The 24,723-nt window shown below is 34.1% G+C and overlaps 1 protein-coding gene across 3 annotated transcripts in view; it reads left to right on the top strand.

Annotated features, from left to right (window-relative positions):
• Baldspot (elongation of very long chain fatty acids protein baldspot) overlaps nt 1-24,723 on the top strand; it is a 47,322-nt gene that overhangs the window by 16,549 nt on the left and 6,050 nt on the right. The window contains exon 1 of one of the 3 annotated variants that reach the window (XM_035355428.2): nt 13,534-13,687. The exons of 1 other annotated variant lie outside the window; for it this stretch is intronic. The gene's annotated coding sequence lies outside the window, so the exon portion shown is untranslated. Of the gene's footprint in view, nt 1-13,533; nt 13,688-13,709; nt 14,025-24,723 lie in introns of those variants that run through there. One more of the 3 variants, XM_035355429.1, reaches the window with a different exon arrangement.

The raw sequence follows: 24,723 nt of genomic DNA, 5'->3' as shown, positions 1-24,723 counted from the left end.
TGGAGAATGTCGACTTTCACCGGTGAATGTCAACATTCACATAGTCGCTTGGTGTATGTCCGAAATATTTTCCAAATACTCTTATTTCCGACTTACACCGGTGAATGTCGACATTCACCATGTACTAATGGTAAATGTTGAACGTACAAGAATATTATATTCTCTTATCCGTAATTCAGTCACGAGAAAACGCACTTAAGACTTAAAATAAGAACTTAAGAATATAAGAACTTAAAACACACAGTACATTCAAAATGAGTAAGGACAATATAAGTTAAAAACTTACTAAATTACGTGATTCAAATCTTATTTATTGCAACAACTTAAACTATTATGATACTTTGAATTGCACAAGAGGCCCTTGCTTTTACAACTGCATTTATTTGCGAAACACTTCCTTTTGCAAATGACAGCATATACATATACTCCTCTCTTTTCGACCTACACCAGAGCATATCTGTGATTGTCGACATGCACCGGTGAGGGTCCGAATGTACAAGAATGTAATGCAATATTCGATCTTTCACCGACGTATTTGGTGAATGTTGACATTCTCCGGTGAAAGTCGACATAATGGTCTGACCCAGGAGCCCGACTTCATTGAACTTCGTTCAACGAGACAAGTCGACATTCTCCAATTTCGGTCTTTCACAGTAACATACATACACAGAGAGAGGTTCTAATCTGTATGCTACTACAAAGTTTCACTTTAAGCATTTGATGTTATTTTGAGTGCAGACAATAGTAGGCACAGGTTAGATATTTTACAATCGACCTAAGTAAATACACTCAACTCTTGATTACCTGTACGCGGATGGACTGAAGAAAAAAAAAACTTATGTGCTTTTAAATGAAACAATTTTTAGCGAAAAAAAAAAAAAAAAAAAAAAAAAAACCAATCAATTGCTAGGATTTGCGATGCCTCCTGTGTTTCATTGACGAAGACAAATCATACGAAGTCCTTCAAATGGAAGGAAGAAAGTACAACCTCCAGTCTTGTTGAAATCCTTTCTGGCGCACAGAACACGTGGCTGATTTTTTTTTTGGGGGGGGAGGAGGTTATTTAATTAAATTTTGAGATGTAGACTACATTCAGATCGATATTGTTTCGAATAATTTACAAGTTACTTCCGTGAATATACTGTTTACTTCTTTTCCATAAATATTCTTGACAAATTCAGGTTAAACAAATATTCTAAATTCTCAAGTCCCACTCGAAATCTTACTCAGTTTCTCCTATGCCACATGTGTATCTGGCAGGTAGCTCAAACAATAAAACTAATACGATAACTGTATTCTTTCAAACCCCAAAAATAAGATATATTTAAAAATATTAAAAAAAAGCAATTCAGAACCGACCAAACGCAACTAAAAATTCCTTTTCTAGACTCATGGAGATAGGAGTCCTAGATCATTAGAGCATATAATGATCTTCCATTCCAGAACATCCTATTAACTTCAAAAGGCTCTAAGAAAATTATTGTACTTTAGTTGGATAAAAGGGGATGATTCTTAGTATAATTTTCTTAACTAAACGAACACGTACGAAAAAGTAGCTATATTCATTCTGTACTATGAACTTCTGGTTACAAGCTGTAGTCAACCTACCAGTATCAAGTACACTCAAACCTGTTTTTGTGCGGTGGATAGGGACCGCATAAAAAAATCGCACAAAACTTCACGAGTAGCTATAAAAAATACATTTAGAGTTGACTTTTTTCCAGTTCAGACATTTTTCAGTTAGTTTCAGTTTGTATTATGTAATTTAAATAAGTAATCATAATGTTTTCTATTTTTACCCAACTTTTGAGAAAAAAGTAAGAGCGAACAAATCCCCCCCCCAAAAAAAGAGATTTTACAAGTTTTCAAATTTAAGTATCTTTAAATGTTCGTTTTTATTTTTGTTTATCTCTTCTACAGCAGAACTATATCAATTTTCATTTCAGCAGAATCTATTGCAATATCTGCACTTATTTATCCATCAGTCAGGAAGTCAAAACCGTGTATATCCAAGCGCTAATCAACTGCTAAATAAGCGAAGAACAGATAAGACTGCCCGATAAACAAGAATCTAAGTTTATCGAAGCTTTAAAAGCAATAAACTTGAAACTGGAAAACAATCTGAAACCAATAACTAGAAAAAAGTTGCTGATAATAGTAAAACGCAGAGTTCGCATTAAAAAGTATAGATATAGTATCAGGAAATGAACCACCTTTCTGAAATTTAACCACATGCGCTACGATTAAACTTCACGGTTGCGGTGCCGTGCGCTACAATATAACAAGCGGTAAAGTGTCTCATTTACGCCGCTCCGCGTCTGCGAGTGCAATCCAGAGCTGTAACCCGAGAAATAAACTGTTTGAAATTAATCATTTCTTGACTTATTTAATAACTTCGGACGAATGGTAATATATTACGCAGAGAAAACCTTTTTAATTAACAACGAACTTATTTATTTGGCATTCTAAACATTACAAAAAGAATAACATTCCGTGAGTCGCTTATTCACAAAGCCTACAGGCAGTACCACCTACATACAAAGCCACGGCACGGCTGACACTACGTCACTAAAGTCGTACTTATCTACAGACAGCATGGTTGCCACATGAAGCCACGTATCGCTGATATTCCCTAAGACGGTAGAAAATGAAACGTAGTCCCCCCTTGCAGAAGGCTTATATCATTTGGTTTTAAATAAATATGTATATCCAATTTGCCCTTCATCGACTGCATTTCCTAATTTCAAATACGCATCTTAACTTTTCTTACATAATTTTACACTTAAAATAATATAACAGAAATTGATTTAACATACTTCAGATGGTGGTATATAGGATGGATCCTTCAGATGTAGGAGGTACTGCTACAGACCATTTCTTCTGCTGTTTGCTCCGATTCGTTAAAACAGGAAACGTAGGGTTACAGAATCTAGTACTTGGCGACTTTTGGTTCATCGCCTTTACAATTTGTATCTGAGCATCGTGTATCAAAAACTGTACATAACCCACCGGAGAAACCGCAGCTCAGCGGTAACGAGCGCGAGAAAAATTCTCAGACTTCTATGCCGCCGGTTCTATCCCCGTTCGTAGCTTTCATAAACTCTGCTCTGCACGGATTTATTTTTATTTTAACTTTATTGAATGTTGTCATTATTTGTCTTTTCGCCTTCGGGTGAGGTGTTAAAAATTAAATGCCTTTATTTTCTCTATTTTCGTTAATGTTAATTTTTCTTATTTTATTTACTAGATTGTACTCTTTGTAGTAGGTACCAGTAGCAAGATTGCGATCCAAGATCTCGAAAAGCGTTTCAATAGAAATAGCGCATAATGGAATAAAATATAATTTTAGTTATACTTACTCATAATTTAGGTAAAATTAATAGATATCCGACGCCCTTAAATGTTTACTGAATGTTTTCATTTGGTCAATTTTTTAATATTCTTTTACTTGTATAAATTAATGCGCTATGGAAATTTACATAACAGACTCTTTCTAACAGAAACGAAGAAAAAGTGCATATGCTATTTTCATGTAAACACCTTTTTCTTGTAAAACAATTACGTACTTTTAAAAGTTTAAATTCAAATACAAATAAACTATTAATAAGATCAATAAGTTACTTAAAATATATTCCACACAATTCCTCTAAGCTTTCATTCATAAAGTAAAAAAATATCGAATGAAATAAACGCTGTTTCCGTTTGTTTAGCGTTAATTACCACGCCTACAGGGCGATAACTCGCCATTCCAAATATGACCGCCAAGCAGATGTTTCCTCCAATGAGAAATGACGTAGAGAAATGGTCTGTAGGTTTTGTGAATATGCCCGTGAGTCAAGCTCAAAGCAATATATGAAAAACATAACTGTTGCCACAAAAAATCTACATTATTAAATTATTGTATACTGAGTTCGTGCACGTTCCTAAAGATAAACAATCTCGTTGTTAAGCGACGTGTGCACCACGTTATTTTAATTTTTGCGATAAATGCCTATCGACGTGGTGTTCACGTCGCTCGCGGTTTGAGACAAAAGCGTCTCGACGTGCGTTGCACGTCTTTTTAGCGCAAGTGGTTAAAGTATCCAAATACTTAGTTACACAAGGATCGCCTTTTGAGATCGTTCTTTTGACCTCTGTAATTTCGGAGACCTCCCATGCGTACAATAAAGTTCAGTACAGCAGAAACCCAGTTGACCCAATTATCCACAGTATCCATAAAATATTAAAGTATACTTCATTTTCATAACGTACCACTTCATTTTCATAATTCTAAATGCTCTGCTCTGAATACTACACAACCGCATGAAAAATTCACAGAAGACCTCTGACAGAACACACAGGAAAATACAGACCGACTAGAAGAAACTCTACGAAAATTCAAAAAGATAAAAATGTGATTGAAAATGATTAACTTTATTGGCTTTTAAAATTGCGGGAAATAACTCTAGTAATGCACATTTTTATTCTACAAACTGCTACATTTACTAGCTGTATAATATATGGTTTTTATATTTCGTAAGCATATATTCTCACCCCACACCTCCTTGTTTTGTCAAGATATAAAAATATTTAAACGGTATTTTACAATACAAGTAAGTGAAATTTTTAAGCTTGCAATTTTTACTCTAGCTGCAGACAACTTTTTATTTATCACAGATAACAAAGCGCATATTATCTCGAATAAACGGTATTCTAGTGAATGAATGACAGAATTGATGTTGTATTTAGTATCAGCTTAGTTCAACAAAACGATACCTAGGTATCAGGGAGCACCTGTCCACAGCGCCAGAATTTACTAGGAGTCTTTTGGCGATTTTGGACGTCAGCGGATCGATTAAAAAGGTTTCTTGATTTCCAGCAGGTAAATTCTGGTAATGGTAATAGCAATTATAATTACATCAAACATGTTGTTCTCCGAAGCTTGTCCCTTCCTCCATATGAACTCTGCTAAGTAAGAAGACGATTTTTCTAGGACCAGTTCGCAGGTCTTATTGACAACTTAACAATACAGTTCCAACGAACACCTTCAGTCTAGTCTAGTTCTCTTCTAGTCTAGTTCTAGTCTACCTTCAGTCATGTATAGTTACACCACGTGAGAACAATATTCGTGATTTTTGGCCTTTTTGGCAATGCTAGAAATAACAGATTGTTTCTATTTCGATTATAACAAATTCAATGAACTTTGATGAAAAATGCAATCAAAATTAACAAAAACACTGTCCCGAATACTTTCCGCGGGAAAACGTTACAAAATATAACGCAATACAGAAGCGCTTGCTTTTATTATTGGTTTAAAGTTAACGTTTAAATAAAAAAAGAAATTCTTAAGCCTCACAAAAAACATTGGCAAATAACACAAAAAAGAATGAAACAGAAAGAAATCTTAGTATCCTAGAAGATTCCGAAACAGTTTCTAGGGTTGCTGCGACATGCAAATACGGATGATAATTTTAGCGGTATATCGACAGATGCCGATTAAGTACGAATAAAATTTCTGCTGAAAGCATCACGACTGTTTCTATCCAAAATTTCAGCTGAACTGTAATGGATATTTAATTTTTAAATATTTCATTAATTTACATTCCCATCGTTTTATTTTAATTTATAGCTATGCTAAAGGTCTAAATTAATTTCTAATTATAAATAAAACTATAATCTGAACTAAATGTAGTGAATATGGTTGAACTATGCACTTGAAGCTATAGATATCAATGTTCAACTAAAATATTCCTAGTTCGCAACAATGCAATATAATTACATGGATAGCATCTTGGCATCCAAGCATTCAGCTTTGTATCCTTCCTACCTTCTCAAACACTTAGACAGACCTCATATAAAATACTTTCCTAAACTCATGCTTGAAAAACCGATGAAACTCTATGTCGGATACGACTTTTTACAGCGGAACATCTCATTTTAGCCTCGAGTGAAATTTATGAGGTACAACAATGACGGTTATCAGTTTCAGCTTGTTATGTAACAGGAAACACCGCAGCGGCATAGTATAAAAAGAAGTTTCTATTTCATAACATTTAAATACACTTCCCGTGTTTAAAAAGCAGCTTTTAGCAGTATACGAAGTATTAAGTACATTGGGACTGCAAAATATTACTTTAAGATCTACCTATCTGTTTCAAGTAGAATATGATTCTCTCCAAATGCAAATGCTCTGCTGTAAACTATGCCAATTTATATGCGAAGTATAAAATTTTACAAACGCATTAAGGTAATTTTATTTCTTACTTTAACATTAAAAAACACTTATTTTTGTTGACATATGTCGCACAACTTAATCGTCCATTTTTATAGAATATCCAGTGGTTAGTATTTATATTTCTGGTCTAATAATGAATAAACAAATGTTTATGAGCGAAATTGGTTTTATTGTTTTTCAGATAGTCTCCATGAAAATCAATATATTCTTACATGTGTTTGAACCAATTTTTGAAGCACAATTTCCACTGCGATTGAGGTAACTCCAAAACATGCGTTTTGAATGCATCAGCCGCTTCTTCGGGTATCGCAAATCGCTGACAACGTAATTTATTTTTGATGTGCGGGAATATATTAAAAAAAATCATTGGATGCCAAATTAGGGCTGTACCGCAGATTATCCATCAAATCGATGTTTTGGCCCAAGAAAAATTCGTTTGTTTGAGCCGATGTGCGAGATCTTGCATTGTCATGATGAAGAATGATTCGCATCTTCTGCTTTTTTGAATTTCTCCGATGACTTTTGGCAAACAAATGGTCGTGTAGCATTCAGAATTTGACCGTCTCCTGCGTTGCTTTAACGTCACTGTCGCCATGTTACTGGTAATGCCGAAGACACAAGCAACCATTTGCTTCGATGTGCTTCTTCGCGAACAACTTTTGTTGGATTTGGCTCGTTTTGAAAGAAAAGTCGACTGATATTTTGTTTGGAGCTCATATGCATAGATCCATGATTCGTCACTTGTGTAGATGTTACACACAGCCTTTGATGTATCTTGAACGTATTGATACGTATTTTTTTTTTGACACCAGTTGTTACGTTATTTTCTTCCTTCACGTTCGTACGGGGTTCGTGTGGATTTGGAGTGAATAACGACGACAGCACTTGATGGAATATCGAAACATACTTTATTTAAAAATATTAATCAGGACAGCTCCAAAACACTTTTACAGTCGTCGAAGATCTACTATAAACACGCTGGAACAATCAGCGGCACAGCCTTCACACTGTCAGGTAATAACGGTGGAGACAGCTTCACTGCAAAGCACCAGAGTACAACTCCAGACTCTGCTCGGTCGTTCTTGGAACTCCACGTACTCTCGAGACTCTCCACGCTACAACTCGCGATGCGCTCGACGACACATAGAGCACAGCACCCGACTCTTCGGTTCAGTCGTTTCCGAAGCTTAACACACTCTCGACGATGCACAACCGCGATACACTAGTCTTCGATGCACTCGACGACCCACTCGGCACTCGCTGCCGGGCTGTCAACTCGATCGACGCCGCACGGACTGACTAACTCGAGACTAACCATCTCGCACTCACTCTCGGCGTACCAGCAGGGCTTATGTAGTTTTTGACTTGTGTTCGAGAACATTCTGGGCTAACCCGGTAAGAATTCGTTCCAGATGGTTCTCCATCCGTCTATGGCATATCGCCAATTTTGTCGCCAAATGTTGCAATCCTGACGTCACTTGCCATTTTATGGCAACCCTAAAACTGCTTTGCGGACATGCTATCTTATCGCGCCTGGAGATTTCGTAATAGTATTTTTCCTAAACTTCCTTACACCAATCGACTCGAGCCTTCTTTTGAGCGTTTGTTAGATTATGCAATATCCTACGCGAATAAATCATTTTTACGGCCAAATGTTCGCGTAATATCTTGATGCTTGTCATACTAATGCTCAAAGATGCCTCAATCTCATGGTATGTCACATGAAAAGATCTTGCTTTATCAGTTCACGCACAGCATCGATATTTTCTGGCACAACATCCGATTTTGGACGGCCTTCACCGAATTCGTCTTAGAGCGAACGTCGACCATGATTGAATTCGTTATACCAGTTTTTTACAGTGCTGTGGGATGGTGCTTAATCGCTGAATAAAGAATTAAGTTTATTTAAGCCCTCTTGTCTTGATAATCCGTGTCGAAAGTTATGAAAAATAATCGCATCAAAATATTTAAGAATCAATTTTATTACTTGCCCGAGATGAATTTTTCAATTTACTGTAAACACAAATCACGCTAAAATGGTAAAACGTTCTGAAGAAGTTATAGTTAAAACTATCAAACTTTTGTTTGAAATCGTCTGCGGTCGTCTAACAACACTTACTGTTGCCAAGACCAGAACTATAAATAGCAACTTTCGTACTGCACTCATGCATACATTTGAAAACATTTTATACACAACCCCTACTCTCCACGCTACAACTCGCTGATGATGGCCGGCGCAGGCGTTAAAGTCGCCAATAATGGTACAACTGATGCCAAGCGTAATATCCTCGCTGGTAACCTTTTACGCCTCATTTTCAAAACAATTCGCAGCCATTTCTGATCAGATTGATTGTTTCTTTCAATACTGGCATACAATTACATAAAAATTTTACCAGATAGTTCATTTTTAGCCCTAAGGCCATTCGCGGTAATTAAGTCCATTAGAATGCAATCACACCGCTCACCCGAAATAGAAAGGGCAAAGTCAAGGGTTAAATTCATCAATTCTAATGAAAATGTACTAGGGAAGTAAAGCATCGCAGATTTACATATTTTCTGAGTAAGCTATTCGTACGAATTGAAATAATTCTTGCATTTAAACTTGTATTCCAAATTAAGATTCAACTTAAAATTAATGTAGATAATTACTGTAAAAGATTTTTGTAGTTTACGTGAGACTTGGGGTCACGTGATACGAAAAGGCGAATCAGTATGTTGAACCATGAAAGCATAGTAAATTCTTAAATTAACATCTTTTTACAAATTTATTGGCTTTTTTACAATAATTTTAAACGATATTAAAATGTTTATGCCTTCAAAATAAAAAAATTCTTAGAACTAACATTTGTTATTTGCATACTGTATGTTGTCACCAATAAAGTCTGCTTGGCGAGATTTGCGTCGGCGAAACGGAAAAGTACCGAAATGTCTGCGACTTGTTTCGAAAATGAGGTGTAAAAGGTCACCATCGAGGATATTCTGTTTGGCATCATTTGTACCGTTATTGGCGACTTTATCGCCTGCGCCGGCAAAACGGAAAAGTACCCGTGTATTATATTTCATATGGAGAAAATCATAAAAAACAACATGGAGGCAGCTCATTCAATTAACTGGAAACAGAATTCATGAACTACCGATGTTTATGGCTTTGGAAAAATATTACCAGTGAAAAACATAGCTGCAGTACGATCCAATAAGAAAGATTTCATTAGATCCTGCTTTCTTTCTATAAGCTTATAGTCTCAATCTTATTTCTTCAGGCCCTTATCAGTGGACTTTTATCCTTATCCCAAACAAAATGAGTGGATAAGATCATAAGACAGTTGCAATTCAATCTAAGTTTGATTCTGAGCTCCTGAATTGGATACACATATGAATATCTTTGTAGTTATCCCACAAGTGATATGAATACAAATAACTTGCCCTTAGAAAATTTTATACAAAGGCATCCATCCCCAGGTAAGTAGATTTTAAATGTTTTACATTTTATCTACTTCACTACTCTTGTATTGAGTTAAGTTGCCTGGTAAAGCATAAGCTAGAACTATTAAACATCAGAATTGAATTGAATCAAAATGAATTTCCACAAATTTAAAAATACATATTTTCTCTCTGGATAAATAGTTTTAAAAATCATATTGATCTAATATAGAAAACTCATCGTAAATTTTTCTAAAACAAGTTATTTTTCAAAATTCCTTAACTTAAAGTGAATACTTATATATATGTGTTACCTTGAAAGACCGAAATTGGAGAATGTCGACTTTCACCGGAGAATGTCAACATTCACCAAATACGTCGATGAAAGATCGAATATTTCTTTACATTCTTGTACATTCGGACCCTCACCGGTGTATGTCGAAAATCACAGATATACTCTAATGTAGGTCGAAAAGAGAGGAGTATATGTACACGCTGCCATTCCAAAAGGAAGTGTTCCACAAATAAATGCAGTTGTAAAAGCAAGGGCCTCTTGTGCAATTCAAAGTGTCATAATAGTTTAAGTTGTTGCAATAAATAAGATTTGAATCACATAATTTGGTAAGTTTATAACTTCTATTATTTTCCTTTCTCATTTTGAATGTACTGTGTGTTTTATGTTCTTATATTCTTAAGTTCGTATTCTGAGTCTCAAGTGCTTTTTTTCGCGAATGAATTACGGATAAGAAAATATAATATTCTTATGTGTTCAACATTCACAATTAGTACATGGTGAATGTCGACATTTACCGGTGTAAGTCAGAAATAAGAGTATTTGGAAAATATTTCGGACATGCACAAAGCGACTATGTGAATGTTGACATTCACCGGTGAAAGTCGACATTCTCCAGATTTCGGTGTTTCACCGTAACCATGTATAATATGTGTGTATGTGTGTGTGTGTGCGCGCGCGCATCTGTGTGTGCACATGGAGAGCGAGATTTCATTTATCGGATGCAACATGTTGAAGATCTTGTCCCAAAATCAGCGTCGCTGCTACAGAAGGGATTTTCTTATTGTAAGCCATTCACTTGGTCGTCTCGTAATGCATCTGGTGGTCATTCATTTCAACAGTTATAACACACTTATAAATATACATTATTTTCTTGTAAATTTCGGTGACTAAAACAATTTTTTTGTTCTCATTGTTCGTTGAAATAACTTTTTTTAATGTTCAATCGAACAGCAGTTTACTTGTGCTTATATTTATCACATTTGCATGGTGCTGAAGAAAATACTGATGAATTAAAGTTATTCCGTTGCAATAAAAATGAAAATTTCCTTGAAGCATGTGCATCTGTCGCGAAAGAAGTAATATTTTACTTTGATGCCCATAAGCTCGATATTGCCACTATTTCATTCTTAAAACTGTAATATATGTTGCATACTTTATTTCTTTATTGAAATGTTTCATTCCGTCTACCCTTGTAACATTTTTACTTATCCTTCTTTGTTGCATAATGGTTTTAACTCCCTCAGCTATGCTACGTAAGAAAGTGGCCATACCTGGAAAACTTTTATTTTCAAAGTAATCGAAATTTTACTTTCTAGTATGGATATCTGTCGTTATCTTGTTCGATCTAAAGCGTTAGTATTCTTGGCCATTTGCCGAGAGAGAGAACCGAGGCGAATTCATTCTGTACTTTATTCAATTTATTTAGTTATTGTCATGGTCATTCACCTCATATACAGTGTTCAGTCAGTCTGGCATATGAAGTTTTTCAGTTCGTTTCATTATGGAGCAAATCCATTTTTCAATTGCCTTTGTAAATTTATAGGTGAGAAGTTTCTCTTTTTTCTACACATCAAAAAGCGAAGGAATTTAGCGTTCTTACTGTCTTCCGTCGCCCTCCTGGCTGTTTAATAATGACTGTAGAGCATCATTTGTCTGTAGAGATACTTCTTTGCGGAGTCGGTACCAATGATATGGATTAGAGTTGTCAAAACTTTTGGAACTAACTATAAAGAGTGATAAATAGTGGAGCAGAATGTTTCAACAACACCATTATTGCTTATAAAATATGAAAATTTTGTTGTTCCATCTAAAATATCGGTTAAGAGTTGGTTTGTGGCTCTTAACATCCATAGCGGCCGTTTGATACTACCTCTGAGCAAAGGTTATTAGACTTGGGTTTAGTTCACAGAGACTGATTTAGAGTTTCGATGATTATCCTGGTGAATAAATGGGAAATTTTCCTTGAAATTCCTCTGTGAGTTCTAGACAGACGGCTTTCGGGTGATTTCCATCGTGAAGAGCCTACCAGTGGCCGAGCGGTGAAGTCGTTGATCACCCGAGTTCCGTCCGAGGTTCGAATTCCTCAAACGGGCTGCCTGCATGGGCGTTTTCGTGCTTTCCCCATGTGTAACGTGTATACGAACCAGTTTGTCTTAGGAAGGTCCCCCACAAAGGCATCTGTTCCTTAGGCAGATAGCCTTTAGAGGCTTTGCCGTAATCACATAAACCCCAACTAAACCATCTTGAAGATAGTCTCACACAAAATAATTAAAAATTGCACCTCCCCCGAAGGCATGAACTTTTGATTACGGTGGAGGATTTAAAATGTGTAAGCATTCCTTCTCGAAGTCTGCATTGTGGAAAGATTAAGAAGGAGTATTTTATTGTATTTTGTAACTGTGTCATTAAAGCATCCTGTGTTTTCTAGGAATCAGTTAAGGGGAAATAGGATGGGATGATTATATCACTGTTCATATTTTTGATAAATCGGTTTTATCTACATATTCATACAAGATGTTTCAGTGAGACTGCACGACTGACTGTTTCTTAATACGTTAAGCGCCGTATCAGTCAGTGGTGACTTACACTATACTTTCTGATCAGACCTTTAAAAGAATGGTGACTTGACAATATGCTTTTCGTTCAGGCCGCGTCAGTTATGACTGACGATATACCATATAAAAAATTATATTCTATCAAATTCTACATATATATCTGTTCGCTAGAGCATAACGCTGATATTGGATATCATGGGCTAAACAAAAAGGAATGCAAAAAAGGCTCGGCTCCAAATAGTTCGTTTGTTTTAAGAAGTGAATCAAATAAAGCAGGCCTTCATGTCTTTTAGTCACATAATGCTTTTTAGTAAAAAGTAAACAAAATTTAATACTTCTGGCAAATATAAGTATCGCAAAAAGCACTTTTTAACAACCCCTCCCCCCCCCAAAATGCGGTGAAATCTACCTGTATGTATGGAAGCTTAACCAGTTGCTCATAACAGGTCATGTTTTTGGGTGACCAATATAATGAAAACAATGATTTGCTTTCAGCAGCTAAGCGAATGAAGATGAGAGCGATTTGAAGCCTAAAACAGAATTAGTCACTTTGACGATGATGACAACTGGACAGGTATTGATGAAAATTCTGAGGATTACTTACCACAAAGAATTTCACTTTTGATAGGATTCAAGAGCATATTACGTCACAAGATGCTGTTAACAATCAGTGTCTGATAAAATCAGAATCTTTTCAAAACAGACTAAAATAGAATGAAAAAGATCAAATTTATAAAAGCATAATTTCTTTTATCCTCTTTTATTTTAAATCTGTTCTTATTTCGCTGAATAAGGCCTTACTCTAAGAAAGCACAAAAGAAAGCCCTGAAAGTGTGAAGCATTTTATGACATGTCTCTTCCATAAATAAAAAAAACTCATGCGGTTAGGTCCGACCTTGAAGAAGTTCGTGAATGGAGATTGACAGGTTCCGTCTATCCTGCTACTCTTCTTTGACGTCAGTTGTTGCAATTGGGTGAACTTGGAAACGTTACGTTATCTCTCTTTGCATAGATAAAAGGAGAAAAGATGTGGACCACTTTTTTTTCCTTCTTTGGCCGAATCGTTCAATCTTTCACTGCCTTTCCTGCGCGATATTTCCTTATCATTAGATTTGATTTGATTTCAGCTTGATTGGGAATTGTATTTAAAAACGCAAACTTCATATCATGGTCCCTTTTTCTCAGCGGGAGGAGAAGCGAGAGGTGAGGTTTGAATTTTTTTTATCTGTAAAATGAAACGGAATTTGACAAATGTATCATGCTGAGGATTTGTATCCTATGTCTAATTTACATTCCTAAGAAAGGCCTTCTTAATTAGCTTCAGAAATAAACGAGGGACAAAATGTCGCTACCCACTGAATGGTAAACTGGTATCTTATTATAAGTTCTGTTATGGAAATGTTCTGAAGAGCACCTGGATTAGTTACTTAACTACCAGATAAAAAGCAGTGTATATCTGCAAAGCAGTTAGAACTAAGACCACTTTTGTACAGCTTTAGCAGTTGGAGAAATGGAGGAACTTCTGGCCCACTCTTTTGAAGTAGGAGTTTTATTAAAGTCTGACTTATTAATCATCAAATATATTGTCGCGATGTATTTTTTAGTTTATTTAATATTAAGTACTTTTTGACAACTTCAGCATCAGTGGTTTATTGCCATTGTGATTATTAGGAGCGAAAAATGGAACAATAAAACCAATTATTCGTATTTGTCATCAGTTCCACGTTTCTTTCAGAAGAACGAAATTTGCATGAATTTTATTACTTCGGGCAGGCAATGGAACTTTGTTACATTAATTACTAATGCTTTTCTTAAAGGTTCTGTGTAAGCCAGTAGCAGTTTTATGCAAGATTCTGCGTTTATGAAAAGTATTAAAAATTGTTTTATAAGATATTTTTTCTACGTTTATGTTTGTGTAATCTAATCATAAACAGCGCTCATTATAACGACCTTTATTTTTGTGATCATTCCATTACAGCGACCAGTACAAAAGTCCACACTTTATGAAAATGTATTAAAATCCCATTTTTGTTATAAGGATGCGAGTTTCGTAATAATGAGCATTAGTTGTGTAGATATTATATATTCTAAGATGAATTCTTGATTGATTCTCCTTGATTGATTTTATCAATGAACTTCAATTATTTTAATAAATTTCATATAAAAGGCAACATTGTCAAAAATTTTATATATAAGTAAGATTTTATTGCATTATTGATATTACGTACGTTTGTAATAAAGTGTCAGGAATCCTCGTGTTTGGGAAGGATATTTTGTCTGCTACTTGCTTTGTGTAGCCACAAATGCGATACATATTTTTTCGCAAATGTTTAAAAATTTTCTTAGTTTTCTGTGTATTAAGTTATAACTTGGATTGTTGATTGGTATATGTTTTGAGCTGTATATATCGTCATTTAAAATAATCTAGGTCGAAAACATTGACTATTATTCATTTTTGTATCTTAACTCTGATATGGAGCAATGTTATTTAAAAATTATTGTATATTATTAATCGATCATATTTGTATAAGATCATCAAAGAAAATGCATGCGATTTATATTTCAAAATTTTACATTACAATGCAAATTTTATGTCACCCATCCTAACTCAAGCAAATTTTACAACAAGAAGTATGTCGCAAGTATTTTACAACAAGCAAAGTTTCTTAAATCGGTGTTTATATATATATATATATAATATATATTTAAAAGAACGGGGATGCAGTTTTTGACTTTTTGAGGTTTTAAAGGTTTAAACTGGAGTAACGTGTTTCCAAGGCAGCTTGTCGTAAATGTCAGATTTTGTGAGCATGCATTTAAAATGTAACACGATATTCCTCAAAATTTGCTGCTGTACGTAACGCTCTGTGTTTTGTTTGTAGAACAAAACACGAGAATGTTTCACATCTAAGAGAAGTTTTTACGATTCGTTATGTAGAAACATTAAATTAACCATTCTCATGGTTATCTAATGATTTTCGTTTTGCTTTTATACAGCACTTCTATGCTCAAAACATACTGTGTGCTCTAAAAAATGTTTATACTTTGTCTCATGAGTGTGGATTCTGAGGCTTGGTTCTTAAGGTACTTTGTGTGCGAACTGTCAGGTCGCAAACAAGAAGGTTTTCATTCGCAGATCTCTGTCATTAAATTTACGCAACTTATTGTGATATACACAGATCATGGTGCCCGCGACGATTTCCGAAACAAATTTCTGTAATTAGAAAAGAAACACGCCAATGTAAAATTTAATAGTAAATCGAAGAAAACGGGGGGGGGGGAGCAGGCTTAGATTGATGCAGATATTGACTAAAATTGTCTATTTCGAGGGTGATGCATCGTTTTTAGAAAGATGGTAATTGATGTTATGCCAGAACATGCTGTGAAGTTCGTAGTGATTATTGGTTTAATTGCTTTCGACTTCATTTTAGAATTTATAATTCTCGCCCTGCTTACCAGATATGTGATCTATTCTGCCTTTCTGTCCCGTTATGAAGAAATTATGAAGAATTTCTTATTTAGCGAGGCGTCATCGTAAGTCGAATTTTCTCACTCATGCTACATTAAAGTTTATTAATTATTAAATAATATATACTTACGTCAGTTTTTAAAAATGCCTTTTCTTAAAGTGTTCTGTTGCAGTCAATATAGATCAATCCTGAAACCTCGTATATTGTTCTTTCCTTATATAAATCATATTATTCAACTTTAGTTATAACAAACCGAAAAGCTTGCCCTTTTACGGACCGTTTCATTGCCATATAAACTACACTGTTTATTGGGAAAGAAATTATCTTAATGCAGTTTAAGTTAATTATGAATTATACAGCATAATTTTCATTTTCCATTCGTTTCTTTTCGATCAGGATTAATTGATGGGTATGAACAGGTCCGTTCCTGCGGGGTCGAGCACATGCGTGCAGGTATTTTTCTGCACCCCTGTGTAATTTTAAATATTTAATTTATTTTGGCTTTTGGACAAAAAAAGTTTCCCATCTTTTGGACAAAACAATAAGTGGATAATGTATTTGTCCTACCACTGGAAACTTCTATTTTATAGGATACCGACCGAATTTGGCGCCCCTAAATTTTGCCGCCTGTGTACGAGACATTCGCTGCATACCCGCCAGGAACGGGCCTGGGTATGGATTCCCTTGAAGGTTCATTGAGAGCTTTAAATTTTATTGAATAATAAATTGTAACTGTAAGGGAAAGGGTGCATTTTTTGATGTATTACGTTATTTATGTTCACAAACTTGTTTCAGAAATACCGGTACTTTCTGATTAACCGCACCTATACGAAAAGTCTCCCATCTTATTAGCAACTTTGTAAGTTTGCGTAAAACGTTTGTTGAATCCCCTTGTGAGTCATAGTTTTGTTCTACGTAATGTTATCTTCGTAAATAATTATAAAAATTAGCATTTTACAAAAAACGGAAACTTTTTTTTTAAAGCAAGAATGATGTAGGGCTGATATTTGCATTTTTTGCAGCTGGTGAACACTGTTCAGTTAAATATAAAGTGTGTAAATCCACGTGTTCTCGTGTACCTTTGAAAATATGCTACAAATACTGCAGTTATACCGAACATTGAAACCGGGGATACGAATAATCAGAAAGTACCAAAACATCTTCGAATAACTTCGCATATTTCAAAGAACAGCTCAAAGGAATCTTTCTCTAAATGTGGTAAAACATGCTGTTGTGTTAATATAAAACTTCTGATTTCTGTGAAGTTACTTAACTATTTAAAATCGAAAGCAGTCTCTTAATAAAATATATTTAGATACTTTAATTTTATTTGTTTATGTAAATATTATAATTTAATGTAAGGTTTCCAAATGAATATTGCTTAAAACTTTAAATATATTCTTTTAGAGCATTTCGGATGTATTTGAAATAATTTGTGTTTATTTAGGAAGATTAAAATATTTGTTAGGAAAATTAATTAAAATGAAAAATTTAAACATCAATCCCAGTTTTAAGTTTTAGGAACTCTTCCTTTACTAGCTAAAACTCTCTTCACTAAAGCACTGTCAATGTTTTCTTTCGCGTCAAAATTGTTCATATTCATAGTCTCAAAACACTTCAAACATCGTGCGCATATCTTGTCACACAAAGCGAAATATCCGCCTTCGGGTTCTCTGTTGCCATTGGACGAAATCGGAGGTGGCGTGATACGTTTTTCATGTAGCCTTTGGGTTAAGTTCTGTTTCTGGTGACCCGATTTCGAGTCGTCTTCCTACTGCACAAAATTTTGACCTAAAAGTAAAACTGCGTTTCCTGGTTCATATCGCTTGTACTTACGTTCCGTTACTTACTTTCTTCTATGAAGATGTAAAGGTCGAGCATTCACCATTTTCAAATTCATTCAGCCTTGTAGAAAAATTGTACTTCTTCATGGTTTGAAATTCCATGAGTATGAATGATGGAGGGTTAAAAGATAACATGATGATGATCAACTTTCAGTCTTGCAAGTCAGTTTGAGAGAAGTTTCTATTAGGAAAAGAATCAAACCTTATGTATAAAAAGAATGTTAAATAATAATGATGTTCAGTAATTTTAAAAGCTTAGACATTTTCTTCCTAATTACTATAATTGAGTCTTAATAACAATAAATGTGTAAGGTTTATTTTAAACAACGTTATTTTTGTGTTAATTCTTTCATGTTATTTCTGTTTCTTCCACCACCTTTAGGGGAGTAAATAGGAAACGTCTGTGTAATTAGAGAATTTGGCAATTCACCAAGAAAGCTGTTCATCTCGTGAGAAGCCCACCTGCTAAGATGGTTTTGATGATCGTTTTCTTACATTTTTCAGCGTTTATGGTTAAAAATCGCGAAATACAGCCATGCTGTAGACAGACGTATCTATTAGTTGTATTCTACGTATTGAAGCATTTGTGTTCCCAAAGATCCGCAAAGAATGATGAATAAGTTTTGTTAAATTTTAGTTGTAATGCAAGTTCTAATGTTTAATGAACATTTAGTTAAATTTTATTTCTATGCTTTTAGAGTTGTAGATTTTTGGTGAATTACGAAGACGATAAATCATCCAAAGCACTGCACTGTTGAACAGATAATTTTAAGTGTTAATTAGGTTTAAACTTACAAATGAATATATTTAAATTTAATTTATAGAAATTTTATTCGTGGGATATATTATTTTTATTATACTATGAGGAATAAATTTTGAATTTAGAGTTCAAATGGTTCATTTTCAGAATCCTATAATAACTTTGAAAATAATTAAGTAAAAAATAATGCGTGATTCTGTCGATAAGTTTTGTATAGTGATGTAACGAAATGAATATAGCACAGCGTTTGAAAATGAAACTTTTGATACCGCTTTTACGGCTCGTGAATTCCCTACCGAGCTTCCTTTTTAGAAGATCTCAAACAATAATGTAACTTTTAATAACAATATTATTAATCAGCCTGAGTTATAGCATAACTTTGTCGATGTATTTTTAGCGCCGTTGTTATTCATCCAAGAAAAAATTAGAGGATTCGTAATCAATTCTTAAAGTAAATTCCTTAAAGGAGTTCTTCAAAAGGATTTTTTAAATGTTTGGATATTTTTTCCCCTGGAATTAACTAAAATTACATACCTACCATATTAAACGAGGAATTCCCAAAAGTTTGAGCTAAATTCATATTAGTTTTTAGAATTAAAAGAGGTCTTCTAAAAGTCCTTTAGATTTTTAAGCATGATTATTTAATAGCGAATGAGCCTTACATTTTCTCTTATCCTTAAGTATTTGGATCCGGATCTATTATCAGCCTAAGTGTCGATATGATTCTGTGTTTTATCGCTTTGTGTTGTTTTCCGGTCTTCCTATAATTCGATTTATTATTTATTTCGCTTTTATTAATCTTTTAAACCACTTTTGCGAACTGCACACAGCTGCGGTTTGATTTGATTTGTTTGATAATAGCAAAGCGCTCGAGGGCTATCTTCATAAGGAGAGCGGTGCCTTCTTTGAGGATTTTCTAAGAGAAACAGGCACGTGTACACGAACACATTGGAAAAACTACTGAAACACCAAAGCAGTCAGCCCGTTCTCAGGAATTAGAACCTCGGACCGAACTACAAGTGTTCAGCTACTTCACTGCTAGGTCGCTAATGGGCGCAATAAATTTTTTTTTCGCAATAATCTGTTTCAGTGCTGTTAAAAAAAATTACTGGAGCATTTTATCCTTTTTTATTTTTACGTTTAATAAAAATAAAGTTATTGCATGAGGTGTGCAGTAGATAAATTTGTCTATAAATAAAAAAATTTGAAATTTGAAAATTTATAAAACTTTTTAAAACTCAAGTTTTAACAACTTATTTTGCAGTCTGTTGAACTCCTCTAAGCACCTAATAATAAACAAATATTTTTAAGGATAATGTTTTAAAATAAAATAAGAACCACTCTGGGTGTTTAGGGGTTACTTCAGGCAGCTAACTTCATGTATAAGATTGTCTTGGCTTCGAAATGTGGGTAAAGAAAGCGGCATTTGTGGCTGCATATCTGTAAGTAAGATAAATAGATTCTAATCGATAAATAGAAAGAATATAAAATTTGTTGATTCAAAATTCCTTTTGTGTGATAGATAATCAGGGAGAGAATGGTGAAAACCTTTCGACATCGCAAACACACTATGACATTGGACAAGTCATAGTCATTGTAAGGCTATTCAATGAATGGAGAGAGCTGTAATTAAGTTCTGGAAATGATTCACCAGCGTGTTCACTAAAAATGGTTACGGCATTAGTAAAAAGCAAGTAGATAATGAAATTTTCCATTTACTTGAAACCTGAATACTGTTGTTTTGTACTTAAACTTATTTGCGTAAACTTTTTAATGTTTATTTCTAGAGATTCTCTTACCAAGTATTGCTTTCAAGCAAGTCTCAGTACTATGCCTGAATGGCCTAATTCCTATCTGCTTTATAAGCGTTGGAAGTTATAGCACCAGTTTCTAGCTTGTATTTACTAAAAATTTGTGGAGTAATTTCACCATAGTATTAATTTCTGCTAATTTTTAAGGGATTTTTTGAGATTTTGTGAATGTCAAACAAATCTGTGAACTAAATGTTTTTGGACTATTTTCTACTTAACTGTTGTATTACTTTCCACATTTATATTATTTTAATACTATCTTTATTAGAATTTAGATAAAAGAGATACTGCAAATAAATTTACCTGTAAAATCTACTTCGGAGTATTAAATCTTAAATCGAGATTAAACAGCATGCTTTCTGCTGAAAAATGCGTGTTTAGTGTCTTCTTGCATTTTCCACCTGGCTGTTATTAAGGAACCATAGTGGTGACTTGGTTATGTTAGGGCATCCAGTTGTATTAGTTTTATCTTTTGAGAGGGAGAGATTGACGAGCAGTTTTTAAATATTAATTCTAAATTTGAGAATGAATCCGTGCAGTACACGAAAAGAGCATTCTGTGTAAAGCAAAACACTTGGCGAAGTTTTAACTAAATTATTAATACTAAACTTTTGAACTTTGTAATCCCCCCCCAGAGTATTTTCTGTGAATTTTGCTTTCGCTCTCGGGATAAAATTTATAATCATCAGCGGAAATTTTTTCGATATAGTCTACTGTAATGGCTTATTACCTTTCATTACTTAACATTAATTGTTTAAATCCCAAGAGTATTCAAGAAAATATGATCGAAATGGGCTAAGTTACGCGATAGTGCTTGTAATTCTCGTCGAAAAATGAGCCAAGTGGCTCATATCTACGTACCACTTGGGGAAAATCATGAAAACGTTCATGCAGCTAGAAGACTGTTTATCAGGATATTCATTGAACACATTAATTTTTGAGCAATGCAGGATAGGAATACACCCGACTAACTTTATTATAAATTTTATGAAATTGAATTATTTTTAATTGAAATACAGTTTTTTAATTAAAAGTACTTTTAACTTGAAATATAATAATTACTAAATTGTACTAGTATTGCTGTTTATTAGTACGATTAATTTACAAAAATCAGTTTATAATTATTTATTAGTTTTTAAATATTTCAATATTTTATTGAATAAAAGTAGCTAAAAATAATGACATTAGAAATAAAATATATTAGATGTATAGTTTACATAAAAAAATTTTTTAAAAAATGAGAGCAGCTAAAATCTCTAAAAACTGACCACCCCGAATGCAGCGGAATCTATACGCGTCGTGAAATGCAGGAGTAGTATATCTTTTCTGTATGAACTCTGTAGTAGTCTGAAATCTGTAGAAAATGTAGATCTTTTTCCGTATGAAATTTGAACAGCTCCGATCGTGCCGGCTTGAGATTCAAACGGATAAGTAAATAACATGTAACAATAATTACATGAAGTAGATTTATAAATCGCGTGGAACATTAAAGGAAAGTTAAAAGGTTCGTATGTAGATAATTCTTTAATATATCATTTACATTTTTCAAACAGTTCAGTAGCAAGATTCCGTGTCCACTGTCATTAAATTATACATAAGAATGTTGACTTCAGGAAACATTGTTCTACTTTCGCTTTCTTTTATGCGGAAGGATCCGATCTCTTCCCAGAACTGATCGATGTGTTCAATTGTCGCGACGGCGATCTATTAGCCTAAATTTAATTCAGGTTGAATAGTTGCTCTGAGTTTTAACTGTCTTTCTGAAAAGTGCTAGAGGAGGAAAATCGTATTTCCGGTTTCTCTTCTGCTTTTTGAGCGGTTTTTGTGGATGTTCTTTTATTAGAGAGAACTTGAATGAAGTTGCAAGTGTTCAGCTGCTTGAAACAATAACAATATTGCAGTGATCTCAATATGTGGATTATACCAGAGATGCTCAATCAGAGGAGAACTTCATAGTTTCGGGCTGGGGGGGGGGTAATGAGGTCGGCCTTTTTAAACTGTCAGGTATTTAATTAAAGTTTATGAGTATAAACTACTTTCGACATTTTCTATACTTTTCCTTGTGTAATTTATAAAATGCGTTAAAAAATAATCTAAATTTAGTTAAATGTGTATTTATTTTTCGAGTTTTGGAAAGAAAGGGGGAATGATGGTCTAGTAATGGTGACAGGGTGCATGAGACAAAAAAAAAAAAAAAAAAAAAAAAAATTAAGAATCCATGATATATAGAATGTATATTGGTAGGTATAGAAGACTATTCCACCTCTTAAAATGCTCTTTTAAATCATTACCCGTTAATATGCGCAAAAGAAACATAGAATGTTTACACACGATTTCAGAGCCATTTAATTAATGTTTAAAAATAAAAAGTACTCTTTTAAATGTTCGATCTGGTAGCCTTTGTTCTGAACTATAAGACTGCATCGTGATTTCCATGATAGAAGGGCTTTTCTTAAAATTTCCAGGGGTATTGACTTTTTTTTTTTTTTTTTTTTTCCCAAGAGCCCATTAATCGTTGGTGGGCTTGAGCTTAGAAAGAGCTCTTTTCAAGAAACCAAAGGCACAATATTTCATAGGTGAAACGTCAGGAGACTTTGCAGGAATGCGTTGAAAAGGTATATTATACAGTCAAAAGTCGTTAATTCGGACACCCATAATTCGGAATGATCTATAATCCGGACATCAAAACTAAAAACTTTCTGCGCATGCGCCGCGTTTACACATGCGCAGAGGCGTTCACGCGTGCGCGTAAGACCTTTTACGACTGCGCATATGAGTGTGCGCAAGTGCAGAATACGTTTTAGCGTGCGCATTTTATGTATAATGGACGTATAAGCTAAAATTATCTGATTATCTATTTCAGTTAATGTTGATGATTGCGTTGTTCCTTAATTTTCGAATTGCATCCGGCTTATTATTTTTTGCAGACTGTAAGAGCAATTTTATAAAGGTAAGCTTAAACTTTCGATTATATCAAATAGAATTTCCGATATATATTTGTTAATATGTAAAGGATCTAAAGCGAAAGTATGTTTTGAAATCCGAAATCTGTTTATCAATTTCACGCTGCTCGGCGGCGGGCGCGTAATGAATTGGAAGTTGATTTGTCAGCACTATCCTTATCTTCAGCGCAGATGTTTTTATTTTATTTGGCTTATAATTCCTTACCAAATGTAGTATTTCATCTCGATATGCTCCGTCTTTGATATGATTTAAAACAAGTTCCTCGTCATTATAATTCGCTTCCGATAGCGAAGAAACGTGACAGAGGTTATTGAAAACAAAAAAATTTCGATTGACAAATTAGTCGGTGTTCTTGACACAGCAATTATAGGACTTGAACGGCGGAACTTTGTAACTGAACAAGAAATTATGTCTGTTTAATAGAATTAAAGAGAAAGTATTATCACATGAAACGAAGCAAAACTTAAACAACTTACATTGAAAGAAATGTTTAATAAAGTAAACAAATAAATATTAAGCTTTTTCTTTTTGCAAATTTTGATACCCTTTAGATCATAATTGTTCTTTATTTCATAAATTACGGTTTCATATTTTTAATTTTAGAATTTCTGCATGCCATCTTACGAGATTTAAACTGATGATCTATAATCCGGAAAAATCGATAATCCGGAATCGCCGAAGTCCCGACGAGTCCGGATTAACGACTTTTGACTGTATATGCAATACTTGTATCAATCTTTATTTTTTCAACGAATATAGTGGTACTTTTTGAAGTAAGACGCGTTGCTTTGCCTTGGTGAAGTTTCACTTTTTGAAAGTCACTGGGGGAAAAAAGAGAAATTTCTTCTGCAAATATCGGACGTAAACTAAACTTTCTGTAAAACTTTCCTTTGATAGTGCGTGGAGTTGATTTTAACACCTTTTTTCTCATTCTTCTTATTTTCTTTTCGTTTTCGATAATAAATGGACCTTTTTTTTTTGCTGCAGTCATTTAGGTCAATCTATACTTCATCAAGGGTCACAATGTATTTCCGTTTATCTCCTGCTAAATAGAATTCATTTAGGATTCTGGACACATGTTTTGGCAAAATCTGGGGAACATTAAGCTTTTTAGCTTTTTTTTTTTTAGCATAAATTTCAGTTTCTTATTTTATTTATTGCTGCTTCAAATGCATTTAAAGACGTTAAATTGATGTCTGCTTTGACGGATTTTCTCTTGTTATCAACGAACTGTGGTTAGAAACATTAAAGCAGTGCGTACCTTTTGGGTATTCGTTTGAAGATTTCTTTCCATATAGAATTAGATTGATAGTTTTTCCCTTTTTGAATAATAATGTTGCTTATTTTGCACTTAAATTGTATCACAATGCATTTCACCAACGTTTTTGAA

Source organism: Stegodyphus dumicola, chromosome 8, assembly GCF_044657685.1.
Source record: "Stegodyphus dumicola isolate Sdum_Otavi_A_Nest chromosome 8, ASM4465768v1".
Taxonomy (NCBI): Eukaryota; Metazoa; Arthropoda; class Arachnida; order Araneae; family Eresidae; genus Stegodyphus; species Stegodyphus dumicola.
This window is presented reverse-complemented; position numbering and strand designations above follow the sequence as displayed.